Source organism: Sus scrofa, chromosome 1 (genome assembly GCF_054392235.1).
Source record: "Sus scrofa isolate SSC_HxYL_T2T_F1_AM1 chromosome 1, Sscrofa_HxYL_maternal_Yorkshire_Landrace_v2.0, whole genome shotgun sequence".
NCBI classification, from domain to species: domain Eukaryota; kingdom Metazoa; phylum Chordata; class Mammalia; order Artiodactyla; family Suidae; genus Sus; species Sus scrofa.
The window spans coordinates 179,559,339-179,584,518 of record NC_139383.1 but is presented as its reverse complement, the minus strand read 5'-3'; the positions used below and the strand labels follow the sequence as shown (position 1 = coordinate 179,584,518).

At 47.7% G+C, this 25,180-nt stretch overlaps 1 protein-coding gene across 4 annotated transcripts in view; it reads right to left on the bottom strand.

Moving 5' to 3' along the window:
* THSD4 (thrombospondin type 1 domain containing 4) overlaps positions 1–21,404 on the bottom strand; it is a 576,503-nt gene extending 555,099 nt beyond the window's left edge. Inside the window, exons 1-3 of one of the 4 annotated variants that reach the window (XM_084979881.1) lie at positions 21,135–21,404; positions 13,481–13,581; positions 12,148–12,223 (exon numbers count right to left, since the gene is read on the bottom strand). The gene's annotated coding sequence lies outside the window, so the exon portion shown is untranslated. Of the gene's footprint in view, positions 1–8,999; positions 9,083–12,147; positions 12,224–13,480; positions 13,582–21,134 lie in introns of those variants that run through there. The other 3 variants (XM_021073928.2, XM_021073924.2, XM_084979888.1) reach the window with 3 other exon arrangements.
* Between the last annotated feature and the right edge of the window lie 3,776 nt (positions 21,405–25,180).

Below are 25,180 nucleotides of genomic sequence, written 5' to 3'. Positions count from 1 at the left end.
ACCTACACCACAGCTCATGGCCACGCCAGACCCTTAACCCACTGAGCAGGGCCAGGGATCGAACCTGCAACCTCATGGTTACTAGTCAGATTCGTTTCCCCTGCGCCACAATGGGAACTCCACCCCTCTTTGTTCTATAAAAGAAACTAGCATCCAAACTTGGGTAAGATGGTTCTTTGAGACAAGTTCATCACCTTGGTCTGCTGGCTTTCCCAGTAAAGTCGCTATTCGCTGCCCAACAACTTGCCTCTTGATTGACTGGGCTGTCATGCGGCGAGCAGTATATGGATGATTAATAAATGTGTTAAATCAGCTCTGCTTTTCAAACTGTGGGTCACGACCCATTAGTTTGTCAGGAAATCAGCTGTGTTAAGTCATGACCTGCACTTTTCAAAATGAAACAGAAAAGAATGAAAGAGAAGAGAAAACACCAGTGTTTATCACACACAGTAAGGTTAATTAAGTGTGTCTGTCTGTGGCTCGCGGTCAGAAAAGTTTAAAAGCCCTGGGAGGATCAGAGTCACTGCAGGATTCTCGCTGTTACGGGGGAGTAAAATCCTGAAGGTGAGGCAAAGACATGTTATCCAAGCCTCAGCAAGTGCCAGGAGAATTTTGATGAAATGGGCAAGAAAGAGCCCTTGTAGGCCCTGAGCAGGGAGGAACCTGAGGAAGGTGAGGTTTCCCAAAAATCCATTTGGCAACAGCGCCATGGATTTGAGTAAACATGCTATCTGGGAGCCACTTGCTTTTGGGGGTTTGCTCCTGTTGATTTATAACTTTTTTGACAGGGAACAAAAAATTTGAACAATCTAGTTTCTGTTAGAATGTATGCTCCCCAGACGATGGAGTCCCCTCTCCCTGCTGCCCCACCGTCTTCCCTTTCCATAAAGACCCTGCAGGAAGGCTGGACCATCATCTGATCTGGATTGGGCCAGTCACAGTCCCCAAACACTGGGGGACATGGAAGGAGGCTCTAAGGCTCAGGATGGAGGGGAACGGAAAGAGCGGCCACTACAGATCTAACCCAGGGCAGGAGACGGCTCCCCTCACCCCCAGAAGGGGCCACTGTGCCCCAGGCACTGCCCCTTATCCCACACCCACCTCTCAGTATCCTTCCTGTCCCTCCTCTTTCTGCCCTGACCAGAACTCCTGGAAGATACCCCCTCATTTCCATGCTCCCAAAGAGAGGGATCTGCTCAGCCCACCTCGTGGCCACATCCCAACCGCAGGCGCCAGTTCCCTCTCCCTCCCTTCTTCCCTCCCACGTGCTGGCTTCTCCCTCTGGAACTCCCATAATGTAAAGCAACCACCCAGACAAACAAAAGCCCTAGTCCTTGGGGAGAGGAAGTGACTCAGCAGCACAAGAATGAGAACCAGAGGTTTCAAAGAGAGGTCTTCAGACCCCACATCAGCACCCAGGAACACGAGCACCTGCCTGCTTCTCTGTGAAAGCAGCCCCCGAGGGTCCAGAGACCGGAGCCCCCACACTGGACCTCCATCCATCCTTCCCTGTCCTGTCTTCACCAACATCACCCACACCTCCTCCTGCCCTGCCACCTTTTCTTCTTACGGCACTTTCTTCTCACAGAACCCTGGCCCCTACCTGACACTCCAGTTCTCTGTGGACCAAAGTACCAGGCTGGTGGCTCCCAACACCAGCATCAACCCACCTCTGTCTTCCATTATCAGGAAAGTAGAAGAAAAGAAAGTTAAGAATCAACTTGTACTACCGTACCTGACATGTTACCTAAGTCATATAATCTGATCATCCTAGCGAAACTGAGGCCACAGGACAGGTGAAGGGTAGGACCTGGATTTGAATACAGACCACCAATGACAAGGCTTTGCCTCTGTTCACTCACTGCCTCCCACCTAGAAGAGAATCTTGCAGAGTTAGACACTCAATTAATGAAGGAAAGAGCAGATGGATGAATGAATGGAGGGATGGATGCTAGCCCAAAGGGACTGGGTGCTCCTCACGTATTTGCCCGGAGATGAAACATTTCAGGACATGATCTGACTGCCATGAACATCACCTGGAGCAAACTGAGCCAAGATGAGCAATTTAATAACCTATCATTTCAGATAATAATAACAATGTGGCGGACACTAGCAAACATCTACTGAGCGGTGACCATGTGGCCGATGGTCTTCAAAGGGCTTTGTATGAACTCATTTCGTCCTCACAACAACCCCATGAAGGAGGCGCCATTGAGAAATGGAGGTACAGAGAAGTTAAGTAACTTTCTCAGTCACCCAGCTGGTAGGTAGGAGAATCAGGATTCAAACCCAGGCAACCTGAGTCTCGAATTTAAGCACTTAACCATCTTTTGATGCTGACCTCTACCCACAACAGAGGCTCTGTCTGCTGCTGGTCCATGTCTTTTCCCAGATATCATCTTGAGTACTAGTTTGGAGATAAAGGGCCATTCTAGGTCTCAGTGGATTCCTCAAGTCATGACACAGCAGAGTGGCCCGATGTCTCCTGTAAAGTTGGGCCCAGTCACCTTGAGGTCCCTGAGTATTTGTATGTGGGACAATCAGGTTACCAGCTAATGAGCTTTCAATACATATTGGGTCAGGCTTCGTGTAAGATACTACATATAACAAGGGGGGGATCCCTGCCCTTGAGGCACTTACGTGCTTACAGAAGCAGACCAATAAATGCACACATATAAAAGAGTATTTCTTTCACAAGAATACATTATCTGGAAGTTCCTGTTGTGGCACAGCGGAAACAAATCCAACTGGTACCCATGAGGATTCAGGTTCAATCCCTGGCCTCGCTCAGTGGGTCAGCAATCTGGCATTGCCATGAGCTGTGGTGTAGGTCTCAGACGCGGCTCAAATCCTGTGTTGCTGTGACTGTGGTGTAGGCCACCAGCTGCAGCTCAGATTCAACCCCTAGCCTGGAAACTTTCATATGCTGCAGGTGCGGTGCTAAAAAGCAAAAAATAAAAATAAAAATAAATACGTTATCTCAGACTGAGCACCCAGTGGCTGATATAGGCAAAGGGAATGCAAACATTCCAAGGAAGTAAACAGCAGAGCAGACTTTCATTGCTTTTTTTTTTCTTTTTTTTTTTTTTTTTGGTCTTTTTGCCTTTTTCTGGGGCCGCTCCTGCAGTATTTGGAGGTTCCCAGGCTAGCGGTCGAATTAGAGCTGCAGCTGCTGGCCTACGCCACAGCCACAGCAACGTGGGATCCAAGCCACGTCTGCAACCTACACCACAGCTCACGGCAACGCTGGATCCTTAACCCACTGAGCAAGGCCAGGAACCAAACCCACAACCTCATGGTTCATAGTCGGATTCGTTAACCACTGAGCCACGACGGGAACTCCCCAGACTTTCATTGTTAACACTTACATTACTCTCTCGAGAGAAGGATATCTTTTGAAGAGTCATCATAACAATGCAGTGGGCAAGTCTTCCAGTCAACAATGGGAGATACAGGACAGAGTCTAAAAGCTTCCAAGAGAAGGGACTGTCATCTTTTAACAGATGCTCTGTTTCTTCTTGTCCCTCACTGGATAGGGAGGCTTCTCAAGGCCAGGTATATGTTTTCTTCATCTTTACATCTTTTCTTATCTCTGCCTGGTACAGAGCGGGCATGCAAAAGAACTTTGATGATTGCAGGGAAAAATGTGTGAAGGATGAATAGTCTGTGTCTTAGGAATCGGGCCATGTCTGATTTCTACGTGCTGTTGCTGATGCTCTGGGAATGACTAGAGATAGCCCTGGGGACAGAACGAAGGCACCAGCCCACCTCAGATCTGTGCTGCCTTCACAGAGGGTCTGGCCCTCCCAAGCCCTCTGCTGGCCATCATCGCTCGCCACAGCCCTTTCAGCCCTTTACTTTCAGGAAATCCCACCCCTGGCAGCTGGGTATTCAAGAAAGCTGACCTTGAAGCCCTAGGCCTGGTCACATTTCCAGCTTCTCCTTCCTGGGCTGAAGCCAGCCAGAGGGATGTTCCCTTGACACTCCCTCTGCTGTCTTCTCTCCTACCTCTTCCACAGTTCATCCTTTTCCCCATCACTTTCAAACTCAGCCACAGAACTCATATCTTCCCAATGAACCTCCGTTCTGCAAACTGGCTGCCTTGCCCACCGCATCCTGAAAACCCAGAGAATCTGAATTAGGAAAAAATGTTGAGAAGATCCTAAAACCCCCTGGATAGTTTAAGCAAACATATTACAGTGGGTTTTGTTAACTCATGAAAGAAAACACCTTACTTCTCCTTTCTTCCCAGGAGAAACTAGATAATCAGCATAGATTAGTCAAGGACTTCTATGCAAATTACATCATTTTCATGGTCATCAACACTGATGTGGTGTATATTTGTTTTCAGTCCTAAAAAACGTTTCCCAGGTAACTAAGGGAAACAGTCAAGGGTAGAAATATTAGGCAGGCAAGATATTTTATATACATGAGCCATTTGTTCCTACTTCTGTACAGAGTTGCTTTTTCAATTTCCGATGACATGATACTGCAGATCAAAGAGAGAAATGCATTTGGAGTAAGAGCACTTTCTCTTCTCCAAATAGTACTTACTTAGTGACTTGTTTTACAGCACTTGATAAACCTGGCTAAATTTCCTTACTTCTGTGTGAGTCTTACATGCAGAACTCTGACCTAGCAATGGTCACATGCATCAGCATGATCTGTGCTTGCCTTTCCTCCCCATAACATGACACTACGGAAGAGAAAAACTCTTCTTGAAGACTTATTTTTTATTATTCCTGGTGCCTAGAAGAGTGCCTGGGGCACAGCAGGTGTTCTGTGAGGACGGAAGGAACTCACATTCAATCTCACTTGGAGGGCCTTCTCTTCAGTAATGATTATACTACATTCCCAGCGTACTGATGCCCAGCCCAGGATCTGAAGAGTCTTTCCTGTTTTGTAGTGACTGCTAGTTGTTTCTGAAATGAACACCCTCAATGACATCCTCCACTCTACTCCTAAAGTCTGAGACACATAAATAAACACATGTGAGGGGATGCAGGCTACTCTACCTAAGGAATCAAAGATGCCTAGAAACAGACTCCAGCCTTCCTCCCCACTCAGACTCAGCCTCTCCCCAGCATCCTCTGCCAAGGGTGACTTGTAATCCCTGGGTTGTAGTCATCAAAGGAAACAAGATCAGACAACCACAGCCTGAGCAAGGCATGGAAACCATGGATTTTCTAGTGTGCAGCCCAGGCCTTCTCCAAAACGATGATCCATCTCATTCTAAAACCCAATATTTTCTCCAGCCACTTTTGGTCAAAGGCAGGTGGCCATGGGACTAACAGCAGCTTTGGCTCAGGCTGAGCTACTCTCCTGGTCCACCTTCTCTTCCTTCTTTTTTTTTGCCATTTCTTGGGCTGCTCCCATGGCACTTCTCTACCTTTTGATACAAAGCCCAGGTCTTGGCATCTACAAACGGCTTCTTGGCACTCTGGCAAGTACCTGGGTACATCTGTGTGTGCACACATACACATGTACACACACACACCCCCCCCAAGTGCACTAACATTAAAAGAACAAATCAATTTTCAGTTGACTTTTTAAGAAGCTCCTCCTCTATTAGACATTAATCTTTATCTTGTCAAGTTCTTTCAGTTTGATTTTTGTCTTTTAATTTTGCTTCTAACTTTTATGCAAATATGTTTTTACTCTGACTTTAAAGCTATTGATTATTTCCTTTGTGAATTTTCTGATTGACATCTTATTACAGAACCACAAAGCATGAGAAAACTGGGAGAGGAGTTCTCATCATGGCATGGGTCACAGATGCAGCTCAGATCTGGCATTGCTGTGCCTGTGGCATAGGCCCCAGCTGCAGCTCCAACTGGACCCCCAGCCCAATGCCGCAGGTGTGGCTGTAAAAAGAAAAAAAAAAAACAAAAACCCGGGATGGGAGATTCTAATCCAACTCTCCAATTTCATTATTTTGTAACGATGACTCACAGATGAATAAACTGATGCTCAACGAAATAAGATGACTGGTAGAAAGCATCACAGCTCATTAGAGGCAAAGCTAGGACTAAAGATTTTAAATTTTTATTGATGTATACTACTTGATAGGCTGTGCTGAACACCTTTCAAACACTGTTTAATGAGGTAAGTACTATGGATAAACCCATTTTACACGGGAGGAAATGAGGCTGCGAGCAGTGACGTGCTGTGCCCTAGGTCACCATGAGCAATGGGCCCCTGGCAAGGGGCAGCAACAGGCTGGAACCCAAGCTCATCCGCTGTTGAGTCACGGCTTGTCTCAGCACTCCATTCAGCTGCCTCTCAGGTCCCCGGGCACCCACATCAGATACACATTTCCAAGAGAGCTTCTGAATTCACATAGACCTGGTGCACAACACAGGCTGCAACCCCCGCCCCGCCAGGAGAGCTGCTGTGCGTGAGCTTGTGCTTTGGTCTGTTCCCTCCATGACGGCTTTGGCCTTGAGTCCAAGATATCAACTCAGTGCCCCCACACACTTGCCCATCCAGAACACATCTCGGCTCTGTGGGCCTGGGCCACCATAAATCAGCCGGCCACACGTGCTGCTCTTGGTGCTTTTGAACATCAGAGGAAGGATTTGCCTTTTCCTGCTTGGCTCTCAGGGCTTTTGCATTGACATTTGAGTTATGTCATTATTTTTTTAAGCGATAGAAATCTAGTCAATGATTTGTAGCAATCACTGCTGTGCAATGTAGGCTGAAAGGCTCCATATATCCTTACAGAGGGAAGCAGAGACCCAGCAAATTAGTCTCACTTCCTCGACACAATTCTGTGATGGGCTGGTGCTAGGTAAAGCTGAAATCAGCTGCTGTGATTAAGAGATGGTGATAATGTAAAACAGATGGTCATCTTGTGAATCCGGAGATATTTTCAAGGAAACCAAGAGAGGCAAGGCCTTGGAGTCAAAGATCACCCAGAGGTCAAGGGGGCCAATAAAAGGCAATTGAGTTTAACAAGAATAAAACTGTGACCATACCCCTTTCCTTGAAGCCCACTGTCAGTGCCCATGCAAGTCTGTTCTCTTCCTGTCTCCTCTGTTTGCCTTGTTGGCTTTCCCTGTGACCAAAACCAGGACTGAAAAAAATATCAGCTATAGCCCACCCCCTACTAATGAGCTATGTACACTGCGTAAGGACTCCTACCCTCTGACCTCTCTGATTATTATCTCATGCTGAGGTCTCAAAAACCCAACAATTCAAGACCTGCCGTCTCACTCAGACTATTTTCCTATAGTTCCAGTTTCCTCCTGCGGTGGGCCCACCCAAGATGAATAATTGAAGAACCTGGTCACCAGCTCCAGGCCAAGCCCTCTTCCTACCGAACTTTTCTACTTTGGTGGTAGCATTGCTATTCTTCCAATGAATAAAGTGCAAAGCCTACCTGGGCTTCCTCAATGTCCTTCTCCCAGGAGCCCTTGACCCAGGCTCACCAATTCTCAATTCTTCATGTGTATTAACTCTCAGACAAACACTCCTCTCTTCTCTGTCTTCTACCAGACTCTTCCAAGCCATCATCCACATCATTATAGTTAATGTTTCTCTGATTTCCCTACACATCTTTATCAAAAAAAAAAGATGTGCAAATTTCTGCTCTGTGTGCTTGTCCCTCTGCCAATACCACACGGTCTTAACTACTGTGGCTGTTGGTCTTGAACCCTGGCAGACTGAGTCCTCCTACTTTCTTCTTTCTCAAAATTATTTTCAGAAGTCTAAGTATGACATACCTCAGTGTGGATTTCTTTGGGTTTATCCTGTTTGGAATTTACTAAGCTTCTTGAATCTGGAGGCATGTGTCTCATCCTCACCTAGAGAAGTTTTCAGCAATTAGTTCACTGAGTGCTTTTTCAGTCCCTCCCTTTATTGTCTCTCCTAGCATTTCAAAGATACATATGTTAGATCTTTTGTTCTAGCCTTTCAGGTCTATGAGGACCTGTTCTTTTTTTCTTCCCCCTATGATCTCTTTGTTGTTCAAATTAGGTCATTTTTATCATTTTGTCTTCGAATTCATGGATTCTTTCCTTTGTCATCTCCATTCTGCCAGTTAACTCATGCAGTGAGATTTTCCTTGTTATTGTATTTTTCAGGCCTAAAATTTTCATTTGGTTCTTCTTTATACCTCCCATTTCTTTGCTGAGATGTTCTGTTTTCTTCTCATTTGTTTCAAGTGTGTTCATAATTGCTCACTGAAGCATTTTTAGAATCATGGCTTTAAAATCTTTGTCAGGTAATTCCCACATCTCTGTCATCTCAGTGTTGGCATCAAGTGACTCCCTCTTCTCATGAAGTTTGAGATCTCTACGCCGCTTGGTATGACTAGTGATATTCAATTGAAACCTGGACATTTTAGGTATCACATTATGAGGCTCTAGATCTCACGTAAACCTTCCGTTTTAGCTGGCTTCCTTTGACACTGCTCCAGCAGAAGGGGGACCCTCCCTCATTACAGCCAGCTGGGGAAAGAAGGCCAGGTTCCCACCTGGCTTCCACTGACACCTGAAGATGGAGGGGATGCACCATTACTGCTGAGCCAGGGTCTCCCCAGCAGGTCTCCACTGATACTTCCCTGTGCCTCCTGTGGCCTCCACTGGCAGCACTAGTGGGGAGGGGAAGCAGGAAAGGATGCATGGCCTCCTTACTGCTGGGTGGTACCCCTTACTCCTGACTGTCCACTAGGCCTCGTCTGACCATCCAGTGCAGAGGGGCAAGGACATCTTCTTGCTACAGGGTGAGGGTGAAAGTCCAGGCTCCCCTACCTCCCCATGTCTCAACTGAGAAATGGGCCCTCAGAAATGGCTCTCACCTTCATTTAAGAGTGAAAAATCAGTGACCCCAGAGACAGAGTAGAATGGTTACTGGAAGTCAAACGGCAAGGTGGTGGCCAAGTCAGGACTCAATGCCCATGCCCTGGGCACCAAGACCACTTGTCTATAAATCATAGAGCTCCTAAACCACAGGAAGCATGCCAGCCCCCTGTCCCACGTAACAGTGCAAAATCTTACCAGCCAAAGGTCAGTGGCTGCCTCTCTTCACATCCTGCCAGACCTCCGGCCAGAAAGTACACGTGGTTATGCACCATCAGCCTCTGAACAACACAAAAACACGTCTGCTCAAGACGGGCCTTCCATCCAACACACACAGCAAAAGCACACTCGAGAGCCAAGATCCACGGCATCACAGTCACCTTCGGGGCTGGTGGTCTCTCGTCTGGAGAGGATCCTGGCTTTCCTACCATTGGAATCTCTGAAACCAAGATACACCCAGGAGCTTCGGAACTCAGAGCAGCCAGCAGGCCAGGCACCCCCCCTCCTGGCTGGAGAGCTGTGTCTGCACCCAGCTGGAGGCGCCTGCCTTGGACCTGGGGCCTCTCTTCTGGCCCCAGCCGCAGTCTCAGCACAGCACTGCCGATTATCTGAGTCTCCGGCAAGAGAAAGCTGGTGACCCAGGAGGGGAAACTGCTTTCTAACTGCCTTTGTTTTTGTTTCCATTTAAAAAGGTTAGTGACTTTACTGCATGTGGAAAGAACCAAAGTAACAATTTCAAAGAGGCTCAGCATGCTTTGGAGCTGACCAAATATACAGAACATTTGGGTGGGGAGGAAAAGAAAGGGAAGAGAGGGAACAAGTTTATCCCACATTTACCATGTGCCACACATACGCTTTGGTGCTCCTTCCCATGCCTTCCCCTGGCTTCTGCAACAAAAATCCCAGCCAGAACCAAGCTCCAAACCCCTTAACACAGGCCATCAGGCTGTCGAGAGGCAGGCAGGGTTGCTAGACTCCAGCATGGTATGCAATAATTAACAACAGTATGGGATACAATCTGAATCATGAAATAGAATGATCCAGCTCTTAATAAAGTCATTTGATGCCTATATTTGAAAATAATATGATTTAAAGTTTAAAATCCATTAGAATAACTACTTAAGGAATTACAGGTTAGGGAGCTCCCATCATGGCTCAGAGGAAACAAATCTGACTAGCATCCATGAGGATGCAGGTTCGATCCCTGGCCTCACTCAGTGGGTTATGGATTCCAGGTTGCCATGAGCTGTGGTACAGGTCACAGATGCGATTCAGGTCTGGAGTTGCTGTGGCTGTGGTGTAGGCTGGTGGCTACGGCTCCGATTGGACCACTGGCTTGGAAACCTCCATATGCTGTCAATATGGCCCTAAAAAGATTTAAAAGAAAAAAGGAATTTCAGCTTGTACTGAAGTACTTGCCTACGTTGGCATCACCCAGGCTGACAAATACCCACAATGTTTTGATAGAACCTGTGAACTAAGCTCTACTCTTATGAGCACTGCATCTTCTACGAGTGACTTTGTTGACCACAGGGAAAATTTAACATTCACTCTTTTTACTTTTTTAACATTCACTCAATGAAAATAAGTTTTCAAATACTAGAGTCATCTAGACCAGGGGTCAGCAAACTCTGGCCGGTGGGCTAGACCTGACCCACTGCCTGCTCTTGTCATGTTTTCAAATGTCTGAACAAATACCAAAAGAAGAACGCTATTTTACAATGTGAAAATTATATGAGACTCAAGTTGTGGTGTCCATAGATAAGGTTTTACCACCATTTATTTATGGATCTTTGATGGCTGCTGTCAGGCTCAAAAGGCAGAGTTGATTAGTTGCAACAAAGACCATACAGTCTACAAAGCCAAAATGTTAACTCTCTGGCCCTTTATCAAAAAAAAAAAAAAAAAAAAGGAGTTCCCATCATGGCGCAGTGGTTAACGAATCCGACTAGGAACCATGAGGTGGCGAGTTCGGTCCCTGACCTTCTCAGTAGGTTAAGGATCCGGCGTTGCCATGAGCTGTGGTGTAGGTTGCAGACGTGGCTCAGATCTGGTGTTGCTGTGGCTCTGGTGTAGGCCAGTGGCTACAGCTCTGATTGGTCCCCTAGCCTGGGACCCTCCATATGCCGCGGGAGTGGCCCTAGAAAAGGCAAAAAGACCAAAAAAAAAAAAGATTTTCAGACCCCTGATCTAGACAGCCTGTCACATGGTGGTGCTGGATTGAAAACACACTGAAATGATAACAGAAACAACCACCACCAGCAGCCTGGGATTAAGGAAGCCAAACCACTGTCCTGAGATACCGAGTGGGCCATTTATGAGTGAGCCCTCTGTGCCGTGCTGGAGATAACAGTGACAACATAAAAAGCCATGCTTCAGCAAAACTATGCATTCTGAGGATGCACCAAGCACACATGCACGCCCCGTACATTTCTTTTATGGGAAAATGTAGTCTGAATGATGAGAGATCCGAATCGTGTGAGGTCTTCAAGAATGCAGCCACCCCATGAAACAACAGACTTCGACTTTCTCCCTCACTCACCCCCCACACCCCAAGGCTGTTTCCCATATGAGGGTGTGGCCCCTCTTAAGGCTCTGTGACTTCCCTTCTATGTCAGTCTGATGCTCATCTCCCGGGCCTTCCTCCTGCATAAAGTTTACCACACTGTTTGCCTACCCGCCTTCCCCCTCCAGAGGTGTAACAGCTGCCAGTGCAGGACTGCCATCTTTCTCTTTAAGATGGACAGATGTTCCAATGCTCACAAAGGCAGGGGGCAGGCCCTTCATTTTGTTAGGGAAATGGACAAATGCTAAATGCTGTCCACATGCTGTCTCCTCTAGCTCCCACAGCAGGTATAGGGATCGTACAGATTGTCATTCCACTTCACAAAAGAGTGAAGTTCCAAGAAGTTAAGCTGTTCACAGCAATACGTGGCTGAGTCAGGACTGGAATGCATGGCACTTGCAATGCAGGGCTGGACCATGCATGGCAGTGACTCAGAAAGTACTGGAAGCAGGGGCAGTGAACACATGGCAAGGCCCACACAGAACCACGAAAGCACAGTCTCAGAAGTCACCAAGACCCGCCCCTTCCCTATGCCTAGTGAAAGCAGCCAGTCACAAGACCACCTATTGTACAATGCCAAGTATACATGATCACACACGAACACTGACATAATTTCACCGCATGGACCTCGGAAAGCCCCAACTCACACACCTCTTATATCCCTCGTAGGACCGAGGTGTTGAGTTCCTTGACGTGAGTCTGAGGAAAGAACAGTTCCTAATAAGGAGAGGAAAAGGGGAGGCCAAAACAAGCACTGGTTCTGTGTCTGGGTTCTCTCACCTGGGCCTCCCAGGTGCCTTTTCTCTGAAGGCCCCTCAGCAGCATTCACGTTATTACAACAGCTCCTGCTATGGACCTGGTGATGACATGACCAGGAACTGAATTCCCAAAATGGAATGTGAAGTCATGAAAACAAAACAAACAAACAAACAAAAAACCCAGCAACTTGAATGTTCAAGTTGGAAGGACGAATTTTTTCATTAAGAAAAAACTAGAAACAACCTTGATCCCTAACAAAGGATGGGGAAACGGCTAAGGAAATCATGATAGGGCAAGACGTTGGAAATGATCACTGCATTTAAAAATAGGAACCCCCAACTGTGTTCACATAAAAATCATTCCATGTGAAAAAAAAGACATGCTTACATTAAAATACGGGCAAACACCAAGGAGAAAACAAGATGAGCAGTTAGTGCACTATGCAGATGTGGCGGGGGGCGGGGGGGAGCTGGAGGAGGCGGGCAGAGGGGAATGAGAGATGCTTTGGGCAAGTTACATGTATAATAAAACTCATGTTAAAAAAAAATAACACAATTGTGGAATTATACAGTCTTCCTGGAAGGCCAATTTGACCATATGTGTCAAATACCTTAAGAGTATTTATATCTCTTGGGAGTTCCCGTCATGGTGCAGTGGTTAACAAATCCGACTAGGAACCATGAGGTTGTGGGTTTGGTCCCTGCCCTTGCTCAGTGGGTTAAGGATCCGGCATTGCCGTGAGCTGTGGTGTAGGTTGCAGATGCAGCTTGGATCCCGAGTTGCTGTGGCTGTGGTGTAGGCCAGGGGCCACAGCTCCGATTCAACCTCTAGACTGGGAACCTCCATATGCCATGGGAGCAGCCCTAGAAAAGGCAAAAAGATGAAAAAAAAAAAAAAAGAGTATTTATATATCTCTTGTCCCAGAAACAGCGCTATGCATTGACATAAGTACAAAAAAATGCACAAAAGAAGTTTTACTTATAAACAACATTGAAAAATGAAAAACAACCAGCATGGCCAGAGGACTGTTTAAGTGAACACTAATATTTTTAAAAATACAGTTCCAAAAATCATGCTTTGAACAATAGCAAATGTCAGTACATAAGAAAAATTTTTATGATGTATTAAGCAAAAACAGTAGTGAACAAAACAACATGTTTAGCATAATATCAATTTATAAAACTCTGTGCGTGTGTGTGTGTGTGTGTGTGTGTGTGCATGTGCTCAGAGAGAAACTAGGAAGATAAACATTCAAAGTAATGGTTGTCACTGGTTGGAGAATTATGGGCAATTTTCATTTTTCTCCTTTGTGTTTTCTGTATGTCCTATGTTTTCCACAATAAATATACCTTACCTTTATAATCAGAAAAAAATAAAGTGTTATAATATGCAGAAACTTCAAAATCAAATCAGCAATGTCGTCATCAGCCTGCAGCTTTTGACACCGGAGTCCACCTGGAGGTAAAAGCAATGTGACAGACAGTGCAGGGGTGGAAATGTCTACCCACCACTGAAACTAGGCAGCCTGGCAAAGAGGGCTCCAAAAGCCTCTAGCCCACCCCTCCAGGCAGGGGTCCACAGCACCCATGTAGCCTCTCCAGGATGCATCTCAACAGGCTTTGCCAATGGCACAAGCCAAGGGCAGCATGAGAAGCTGAGCACACCTGCCACCCCCAGACGTGGGGAACCAGCCAACCCCCACCTGCCTCCACCTCCGCACTCAGGCGGGAGGACTCTCTCCACCTGCCCCTGTGGCCACAGTCCTTTCACATCTGCCCACAGCAAAAAATAAGCACCCCTTTGTGCTGCATCTCTCCTGAGATTCTAATCCATCCCTTCTCTAAGCAAACCCATCAGCCTTACTCTTTAAGTGGGTTACACAGCAGTAAAAAGGAATGAAGCCCTAGTACATGCTTCAACATGGATGAACCCTTGAAGACATTATTCTTAATGAAAGAAGCCAGTCACGAAAGACCACATATTATATGATTCCACCTGTATAAAATATCTACAATCCATAGAGACAGAAAGTAAATTCATGGTTTCCATAGGCTATGGGGAGGAAGGAGCAGAGAGTGACTTCTCATGGGTGTGGAGTTTCTTTTAGAGGTGCTGAAGATATTCTGGAATTAGATCGTGGTGATGGTGGCACAACTTTATGAATAAACCAAAATCCACTGAACTGTGTACTTGAAAATGGTTAATTTTATGATATGTGAATTCTATTTAATTTTTTTAAAATTTCAAGTGGGTTACAATGAGACTTTTAAGCAGTTACACTTAGACTTCTCGGGGGTTATAATTAGACTGAAGCACAAATTGACCCATTAGCCCCACAGCACATATTTTGGAGTCAGATAACTTGGGATTCAAATATCACTCTGACATCCACTTGCTGTGTGAGCCTGTCTAATTTCCTTAACCTCTCTGAGCCTCAGCTTTCTACGCTGTAGGACAAGAAGACTCATGCCTAGCTCACATGGACAGTTGGGAGGATTAAATAAGTTAATGCAAGTAAATCCCAGTACCTGACATGGAGCTCCATAAACATCAGTTCCTTCTCCCTTACCTGGCCAGAAGAGCCTTTGAACTTCAAGCAGAATGAAACCCTGAGCCTTGACTAATGTCAAACAGGACCTGAGTACTTGTCTGTTCTGGAAAAGACACTAAGCTAGGATGTCAGTACACACCCTGTAATGAGACTTCAAAAGTTGAAGACACAGCTCCACATTCAAGGTTCACTTTTTAAATAGCAATAGACACAGCTCTACCCTCCAGACTCACCTTATAACTAGCAATAAACTCCCCTCCCCCAGTCTCAAAGAGCTCTGTGTCCGCTGCTGCGACCCTCTCAACTCTTAGATAAGTGTTACTATTCTTGTGTCAATTAAGGATGAGGCAACAGGAGCTCAGAGGAGCCAGAAGAGGAGGTGGGCAGAGCTGAGATTTGCACCCACATCAGACGGTCTCCACAGCGCCTCATCTTGCTTTCAGCTGTCCTCTCTATTCTCAGCCACTATGCTCTGGGCAGTCAGGTCACAGCAAGGCTGGCAATGGGCTTAGCGGGTGTGGAAGGGCCATGCCACGAGAGGACTGGCAGCCAAGCATAGAGGTGGGGGCAGGGGGCAGGCAGTGGAATCAAAAGGGCAGCTGGAGGCCAGGGAGCCAGCAGCAAAGGAAGGGGTGGGGGGACCAGAATTCAAGGCATGTGCGGGTCAGAGGTCAAACAAGTGAGAGATCAATCACCCTGAGCAAATCTGAGAGGTGCGGAGGAGAAGCTGCTTTCATCCTTCCCACTGAGGCTCTGGTCTCTGGATTTAGCCTGAGAAGTGAGAAAAAAAATGAAGGCCGCCCTTCGAGGGGCACTTCCACGCGTCTGAGACTGCTTGAAGCTTTTGACATTCTCATGAATCTCACCCACAGTATGTATGCTTTATGACTTGGCCCACCTTACAGGCCAGAAAACTGCAACACCAGAGACTGCGGAACTGTTCAGGGCTCCCAAGCAGGGCGGAGCCAAGGCCTGAACTCAGGGAACTGGCTGGAGAGTGCTCCCACCCTCCACACCCAGAGCCACCTGAAAGGAGGAGGGCCCCACTGCCCAGACGGTGCCCACCCAGTGCCTGAGGACTCCCTCTTCCATCCTCCTCAAAAGGACCAGCGGTCAGAGGCCCTGCCTTACAGAAGGAACAGTCTGTTTGGCAAGTACAAATTTGTAACTTGCTGATGTGATCAGAAGGTTTCCAAGAAGGAAGCAGGTAGGGCAGCCTCCCCTCAGTGGGCGTATCCATTTTCAGAAGAAATGAATCTGAGCTTCTGAGAAAAATGGTTAGGTCAAAGACGTCGCTTGTCACACCCTGCCTCCCTCCCCCTGTAGTCATGTGGCTGCATCCCTGCTGTAAATCAAAGGCCAAGCTGCCCTTTCATCAGATGCCTACAGATAATTCCCTTGTGATTTCCCTGCTGGGGCTCAGAGGGCCACGGCCTAAAGGGTTAACATCTCATTTCCTCTCATCTTTCAAGCCTTAATCCCCATCCTGAGCTGGGTGCATTCCAAGCCCACCTGGAGCAGGTCATGACGAGCCCCGGCCCACGGCTGCCCCTTCATTTCCCCTGGCAGGAGATTAGATGGGGCGCCCATTAATCACTCATTACTTGGGTCCTTGCAGCCGGCCAGCCCTCGGGCAGTGGGCCAGCTGGCTGGAGGGTAGGGCCGTCCTGCCCGCTGCCCAGCCCAGGTCGTGGGCTGCCGAGTGCCACCCTTCTGGGACAACTACAGTGTAAGCCGGCACTTAAGACCACGCCCAAGAGGAGAGGGTCTTAGGGAGAACACTACCGGGGTACCACTCGGCGATCACTGGACCAAGGCACCAGGGATCTCATGAGCATGCACAATTCCCTTCCCAATTAAGGGAAAAGAGAAAAAGGAAGGCAGAAAGGCACCAGTCTCTTCTGGAACAAGTAACCATCGGTAAAGAAACCTGCTGCATAGCTATTTCTTAGGTTCTTCTTGGAGGAAACTAAAGGGAAACTGGAGGAGAGAAATGGAGAGGTGAGAGGATGTTGACTGTGTAATTCATAATCATCATTATCATCATATAACTACACAGCTGGGGGTGTTCATTTCTCAGGTTTGAATATTTAGCCCTCCAGACACAAACCCCTTGGACTTGAGGGGGCCTGAAATCACTTTTTCTTTAGCACATATATTGAGCACTAATTGTCTGCCAAGCACTGAGGGGGTACAGAGCAGTTAAATGGGATGAGAACTGGCATGAGGCACCCACTAGATGCCAGGCTTTTGCCTAATGCTCTGTGTGCCTGTGCCTGGGTCCCCACACCAGGCCATAGCCACCCTTTGTTACAGATGGGGAAACCAAGGCTGGAGGTGTGAGGGGGGCCAAATAAAGGCCTGGAGAATGAAGGAGATGTGTCAATAACCAGAGCCCACCCTGGGGCAGAAGGTGTGACTCACCATGTGCGGAGGGAGGAAATGAAGGCTCTGATGCTCAGTCCTATTTGGGGAGTCCCAGGCCATTGTGACTCTAGGAGGCTTAGGGCCTCAAACCAATCCACCCTAGTCCTTCTCCTTCAGCACTTGCTCATCCCAGGAATGCCATGAGCCTGATGGCTAGGATTACCTGCTTTTGTGGCAAGGGGGCAGGGAGCGTGTTTTCAGGACTGAACTGAAGACCTCTTGGACCAAAAGAAGTCTCTGCTCTATGGTTTACTCTTCAGAGTCAAGGTCAAGGCCTCTGTTAAAAAAGACCTCTGCTACCTGGGATAAAGTGGCTTATTAACTCACCACCCACCCCTAGAACCTCACTGCAAAGGCAGCCTAGGGCAGTCGTCCTCAAACGTGAGAGTGCAGAAGCATTATCTGAGGCCATCTTTAAAATGCCCATTCTCAGGCCCTGCCTCCACCCTGGAATCTGGGTGGGTTTTTTTTCCCCCACCAGATCCATGTTCTGTTTCATGTATTCCAAAGATACCCCTTTCTGGTGCTCAGTGGAAAGAGCACCAGACTTAGAAAGCTGGGTTCTAAGACAGGTTCAAAACCTGAGTTAGTGACCTCAGGCAAGTAAGTGGAGTTTCCTTCCTTGTAAAATGCAGATGATACCATCTCTGTCACAGGTTGTTGGGAGGATTAGAGCATCAAGCACAGCACACACAGGGCTCATTAAACATGACCTGTATGCGTTCATCAGGCTAACAAGGCTCCAGAAACCAGAGAAGTCAGTTTTGATGGGCTGGGGAAAGAAAAGAAGGCAAATCAGGCCCAAAGATGAGGGGTGGCCCAGTATCACCTCCCTACAGAGAGTGGTAAAGGGGGAGGGGGGAATCCTGTAAAAGGGCAAGAGTCAGCAAAGCAGCCTCAAGACAGAGCCTCCCACCGAAGCTCCCCCACCAGCGTCAGCCTATGTCATGCAGTAGTTACGGGCATAACGTTTCTAATCCATTATCTTCAAAGAAAAGCCAGCCAATAAACACACATAAAGCCTTTAGATCTGCACATATGTAAATAAATATCACAATTCTGCACACACACGCACAAAATAAAGATAAGGGGTGGGAAAAGTGGAGAGGAGAAGGAAAAGGAGGGAAAATTAGCCTGGAAGGTCAAATCCAGTCACATTTTCAAGTTTGCTGGGGCCTGAACAGGAGAGGCTCCAGGAGCAGAAGCCCAGGAGCTACCCTGGAGAAACTTCAGGGTGGGAGATGAGGTTTGCCCACTAGGACATGTCCAGGCTGAATACAGGCAGCTGCAAAGAATGTAGGGCAGCACCTAAAATGGGTTCAGGGAAGAGAGGGGTGAGCATGTGCAAGAAGGGCTGGGGTCCACTTTCTGGCAAAATTCAGACCAGCAGAGCGGAAGTGTGAATTTCTGAGCTGGGGGAAGGGGGCATACAAAACCACGATTAAAAGACCAGGTAAGTGGAGTGAAGGATTTCAGACAGGGAAGAATTGGGCTGCCCTTGGATCAACAGAACAGACTCAAATTAAGGCAGGCTTTAAATGCCCAGATGAAGAATGGCCTTGATTGGCACCATGTCTGTACCGCACTTTGACATCTCTGGGTCTTCTCTTAAGCTCTGCCCTCTGCCTAACATGCCTTCCCTCCTTTCAGCCTGTCCCAGCTCCCTGAACTCCTCTTCATGCTTCAAAGCCCAGCTGAAACTTTCCTAGCTCCTTCCACACTGGAAAACATTTCTCCCTCATCTGTGTCTCCTTGATGTGTTGCACCCCCACCCCCTACCATGTTCCGCATTGTTTGTGGTTATTTCTTTATGTCTCTTTCTCTTCTGGGTGGCTATATATCATCTGCTGGCCTGTCAACAAAGCAAGGGCCAGGATATTGTCTTGTTCTTAGTTTAACAGTCCCTGGCACACAGCCGATGCCCCAAAATATCCGTTGGAGACGATTTAAATAGATGTGGATCCTGGGGAGTCATTGTGATTTCTTAAAAGGAAAGATGTGGTGAAATCAGAATTTTAGGAATATTAATCTGTCAGCATGAATGAAGACGGATTAAAATGAAGAAAGGGCCTGGTGGTCAGGAGTCAAGAGGGGGGACTATCACTGTAATGTGGACATGGTTTAAGGAGGGGGTAGAGGAAATTAAGACAGGAAGATAATTTCCTGTGATATCACAAAAGAATGTGGAAGGGACCTGATAATGAATTAGCTATAAATAAGAAAGATGGGAGGGGGAGTCGGGAGCCCTCAAACATTGAGACTCCCAGCAGCTGAGAGAAAGGTGGTGCCAGGGAGAGAAATGTGGGGATGGAGAAGGATGGATAATCAATAACCAGACTCTCTTTAGGGCAACTGACTACAATCACAACAAGCATCTCTAGGCCAAACAACAGCAACAACAACCCTCAAGTCAAAATAGCCAGTGCTGATTACTCCCAAACCCCCAGGCTGTATTTTATTTATTTATTTATTTCCTAACAGCCAGTTGGAACCATTTCTTCAAGGCAGGGGAGACTGAAATGAAGATAAGACCAATCTGGTGCCCTGCTGGGTGCCAGGCATGGAGGAGATCCCAGGAGCTCAAGGGACCAGCCCTCCCCACAAGAGGCCACCCAGATTGCTTGTTCAGTAGGGGATCCAGTATTTTGATCACCCAAACGCATTTCCAGGACCTCTGGGAAATTCCTGCTCCAGCCCTACAGAGATTTATAGGAAAGTCCCAAGACTCTCATCTGCTTCCTCACATTAATTTCAGGGCTAGGATTTTGTTTTCTAAAGGAATTCAACTGTGGTGCCAACAGAAATCTATAGGCATTGAGTAGTACTGTATCGAAATCATCTTTAAAATGTTTTCTTCTTTGTATTTTGAGACCCAATAAAATCCTATTAAGCCCAACCACTCCATCACTTTTATCAGTAAAGTAGAAGACATACGCAGGATATACAGGTTTTTAAGGGCTATGTGATCTTTGAAAAATCTTTAGCCTATCCTGTGGCTTCAGCTGTGAAAGGACAGTTGGACAGGATGATTCCTTAGAGCTCTCTCAGGTCTCTATTTCTCTTATTCCAACAGGCATCCCAGGATTGCTCCAGCTACCCTGGTCCAAGGCTTCAGATTTACTCACTGCCTGCCAAAGGACGCAGGGCTGCCTGGAGCGGGTCACAAAGGAGACGGGGAAAAAAACGCAAGCACGCACATTCAACAGGCACTAACCGAGGCCAGGGGGCGTGGGGCTGGGTGGGGACTGCTTTAGGAGACCCTGCCCCCAGACCCCACAAATTCCAGATACTAAGTGGGCCTGAGAATGACCTGAAAGCCTCTTTCCAAGTTAGAGCTGATGCTATTTCTAAGAAGCAGGAAAAAAAAAAAAAAAAAAAATGCTAACTTCCAGATCGCTAAAGCTCCATTATGGGCTAGTTTGGGAAAAGCGAGTTCTCTAAGCGCGCCAAGAGGCTGCAGGTACTTGGGCTGCACTTGAGGAAGTGTCCGGAGTTGGCAGAAACAGCCCATCCTCTCGGGCTTCACACACAGTTTTGAGGCTTCCTAGAAAACCGTGGGGCCGAGGCCCCAGGCTTCGGCTCGACGCGCGCGGACCGAGATTCAACCAGCTCTCTCTGGCCCTGGGCGGGAGGTTGGCGGGATGGGATGGAGGCGCGCAGGCTGGGTGTGCACTCTCCTATCCCCATCTACTCCGACCAAAAGCGCTCGGGGCCCCAACTCCACGATGGCCAAGGCTGACTGTCCTAGAGTTTCCGAGTGGAGAATGGAGTGGTGAGTGCCGGCACTGGGACAGAGCGAATCCTCCAGAAAGGGAAAGGGAGGCGCAGCCGTCCGCACGGAACAGGCGCGCGCTAGCTCCCTTTGCCCGGCTCGGGCGCAGACCCCTGGCGCCCCGGACACACCCACCGCACCTCGCGGGCCACGCCAGCCCACCCGGCCGTCCACAGGGGGCCCGAGAGGCGGGCAGCGGCCGGGTCGAGGCCCCGCGGGCTGGGGCAGGGGGCGCGCGGTGCGCGCGGCTCTGCTCACCTGGCGGTTCGCGTCCCGGAGCGGCGGACGGCCGCGTAGCCTCGCCCCCGTGTGGTTCCCGGCGCCGGGCAGCCCGGAGCCCGCCGCATGGACGGCCGCCGCTGCCGCCGCCCCGCGTTCGTCCTGCACCGGCTCCCGCTGCGGCCGGGTTCAGCGTCGGGCTGCGCGGGCGGCCAGCTGCTCGGGCGCGCGCAGAGCTCTGCCTCAGAGTTTGCTATCCCGAGAGCCGGGATCCGTGCTCCTTCGCTCCCTCCTCCCTTCCCTACTCACGGCCTTTTGCTGTCATCTGGAGCCGCTCCTGCCGCCCCCTGGCGGTCACCTTGGGAAGCACCGGCCTCTCAACCCACTCCCGCACCCCTGAGGGCCCCCTTACAAGGATGAGCACCCGGGATCCCTGGATCCCCAGAAAACAAAGGTCAGCCCGTCCTGGCCGTCCTGGCCCCCAGACAGTCTAGGCCAAGGAAACTAGGGAGGAGGGTGACAAGAGTGAAAGGAAGAGTGGTCCGGGCAGGCCAAGTAAGAGCAAAAAGCGGTGAGACTAGGAGGTAAGTAAGCTAGGGCCACATGGTAGAAGGTCTTGAATTCCGCACTAATCTTATCTTGAGGTTTATAGGAGCCATTGAAGGATCGAGGCACAGGAGGAATAGAGACATCCTTGCCTTTTGGAATAACCATTCTGGCTGCAACAGGGTGAAGATGAGGCTGAAGCAGGGAGCCAGCAAGAAAGTTTTTACTGTAAACAATAGCAGAAAAGAAGCCAGTGAACTCTGAGGACAGCCAAAGAGGAGCCCGGGTCTAAAAGGCACACACAATCACAATCTCACACTCACACACAAGACCCGACTCACTGGGCTCCTTCGAAGGCAAGGGAAAAGAGAATTGGGAGCCCTCCAAATTCTAACTAAGGTTAGACAGCATGGGGGAGAGAGAAGACACTTTCTGACAGCCAGAGGGATTCAGCATTTCCCTTATCTTAGGGTAATACTGTGTGGGACGAAAAAAGCCTGCTGCAAGACAATAATAAAAATCAAACTTTGATCTATATATCCAGGCCCTTCTTTTTACTATTATTTGGTAAATACTGTCCCAAAGAGGGCATGATGAAAGTAACCCAACTAGCTAATGGCAGGAAAATTACTAGAGCCCAGTTTCCTGGTTCCTAATGCAGTGCCATATTCTTTAAATTCAAAAGCAAATGTTTAGAGCTAGTGAGGTAGTAAATGGAGTGAGTGACTGTGAGAAAATGTCCCCCCTCCCAGGAGGGGGTGGCAGTGACCTTAAATATTTGAAGAGGCTGTCCAGAAACAGGTACCCTTGTCAGCTTGTTTGTTTATGACTGTCTCCAAAGCCTGCCTGCAGGCTGCACCTGCAGACAATGGAGGTAGCTGCAGAATGTAAGCTCACTGCCCCAGAGCCAGGCCAAACCAGGGACTGGTGGGGTGTGTGGGAGCAGAGAGGAGAAAAGCGGGGCAGGTAGAGGAGAAAGTGACAACCCATGAGATTAGGCCAAAGAAAAAGCCAGTTCTGCCTGATTCAAGCTGGTTCAAATGAGATGAACTAATTCCACACTCAAACATTTTGATTGGAGGCACCTGGTATGAGTGGGATTAAGTTAATTCTGAGTGTCACGAGTCCCTTGCCTCTAACAGCTCTGGCCAGTTTAAACTACCTAAAATGATAGAAAAATTATACAACATTGTGATACCAATGCCAGTGAATTGAACACTTAATTTGGTTAAAATGGTAAATTTTATGTAATGCATATTTTACCACAATTTTTAAAAAGAAAACAAAACTAATAAAATTTTTCAAATTGAACTGTTTTATTGATTTATTGAAGAAGTCTGTGCCGAGTGCCGAGTAGGGCCTTGGTACTCAGAGGTTAAAATGAAATAAAACATTCCAGCTTCCAAGACGCTCAGGGTAAGATGAGAGAGGAGCAAAATAGTCAAAAATATCATCCTGGTAGGTTGTAGGTATAACTGGGGCATCTGCAGAAGATCTGGGATCTCGTGAGAGGGGATGAGAAATCTGCGATGTTCTGCCTGAGCTGAGTTGTAAAGGATGAGGGAAGGTTGTTCCTCAGGCAGGGCATGTATGAGCTGGGGCAGGAGCAAAGGATATGAAGTTTGGTTTTGGTTTTGGTGTTTTTTTCTTTCATTAATTTTAGACATTCAGACAAGTTGCAAAAATAGTACAAAGAATTTCCTTATATTCCCACCTTTCTTCCCTTGATGTGAACATCTTACGTAGCCAGAATGCAATCGATATTGACCAGATCTGATCTGAGTGACCTAGGCTGGCTTTTCAGAACTGATTCTGATCCACTTCAAACTTGGTCACAGTCTTAGGACCAGGTTTTGCCTACATGCTACAGGATGTACTCTTTATTTAAAGTCAAGACTAAACTGTGAAATCTAGTCTCATTTTAAACAGAGATATATACATTTTGTATAGACGCAAGAGAATATTAATTATACAAAAACGGCAAGTTTTAAATCTTTCAGACCCGTTGCATTTCTAATTCTATCTGTGTGTGTGTGTCTGTGCGCAGATGGGCAGGATTTGGTCTTCATGTATGACATAGGCAACTATCCCTCACCAACAGAGAGGGCAAAGCAGACTGGGTGCCTCCAATCACAATTACAGGCCACCCCACTGTCATCCAGCCCCGGCAGTTCCCTGGCATGTCGATGTTTTTTATATACAACAACTTGGGGGGCCAGTTGTGGGCTACCTCATGCATATTTACAGTGCCCAGGTGCCCACCACTCATAAAACAGCCCATACTCTTTTCGGGGCTGTTAGAAAGCCCCTTTTAATAGTTCACCTTTTCCCTGTGACTATTGCCCATTCGCCTTAGAAGTGGCTCCTAAACTGAGAGGAAAAAAAAAAAACCTCTGGTCAGCTCCATACATGTAGGGCAGTCCTGGTTTCCACCTGCTGCCCAGTATAATTATGATTTATTAGTGCCACCTTCACTCTGTTGTCCCAGGTGCTATGATAGATGACCTGATCATCCTGCACAAGACTGCCGCCATGTCACCTCACTAAGTCTGCCCCCTGCCCAGCACCACATGCTCAGCATTCCCCCACTCCTCCTGGGGGCCCCCAGCCTGGAGCACGGCATCAGGCCTAGTGAGGGCTCCCAAATGTTGGAGGACCAATGGCATGATGCTGAGAGAATCTTCCTGGGATTTCAGAGCATGTGGGACTGAAGCAAAAGCCATGTGTGAACAGACTGCAGGAAGGCAGCTTGGGACAACCGGACCTTTGTGGGGGAACCTAGGAGTAATGCAGTTTCTTGTACCTCACTCGTAAGCACTGACCAGGAATCCTTTTATCAGCAGAGTATTTCTTAGGGCTAGAGTTCTAAAAATTACACCTTGAAAAATACTGCTCTCTCCTCTTGACAAACACTAGTGTTTTCATCCTAATGGCCCTTTAGGGAGTTGCATCCCAGCAGAGAAGAGAACCCCTTCATTATCCCTACTTTGTTAACAATCAGGACATGGAATGGAAGCAGATGTGTAATCAAACCTCTAATTTCAGGCTCCACTGAGATACCAGGGTCCATCATGAGGTTTGCAAAATTGTTCTTTTTGTTTTCTTGGTTGTAAACTTTTGTAGACTGTAAAGTCAAGGCAGGCTTGTGCCCAATAAATAAGAAGGAAAGAAGGGAAGTGTGATTTACACAAAATAAAACACAACAAAACACCACAATACAACATAGTGCCTTGCAAGCTGGTCAACATGTTGTTTTAAGCTGTTTCTAAGTAACTTGGATGAGTATTAAGAAGTCCTCTCTCCTCTGTTTACCTCCCTAACTTCTTTCTCTTCCTCTTTCAGGGCAAATGGGATATGGACCTGAAAACCAGGTTCCCCCTGAGGGCCTGCCTGGGGTTGGCCCCGACTTGACCTGGAATCTGCAACTACACAGGAGACTAGCCCCAAGCTCAGACAGAAGCAAAACAGCTTCTCCATGGAACACTGGGTTTCCAATGGAGTGTTGGGAGTCAGGTTATGTTCCAGTAAGATATCTAATT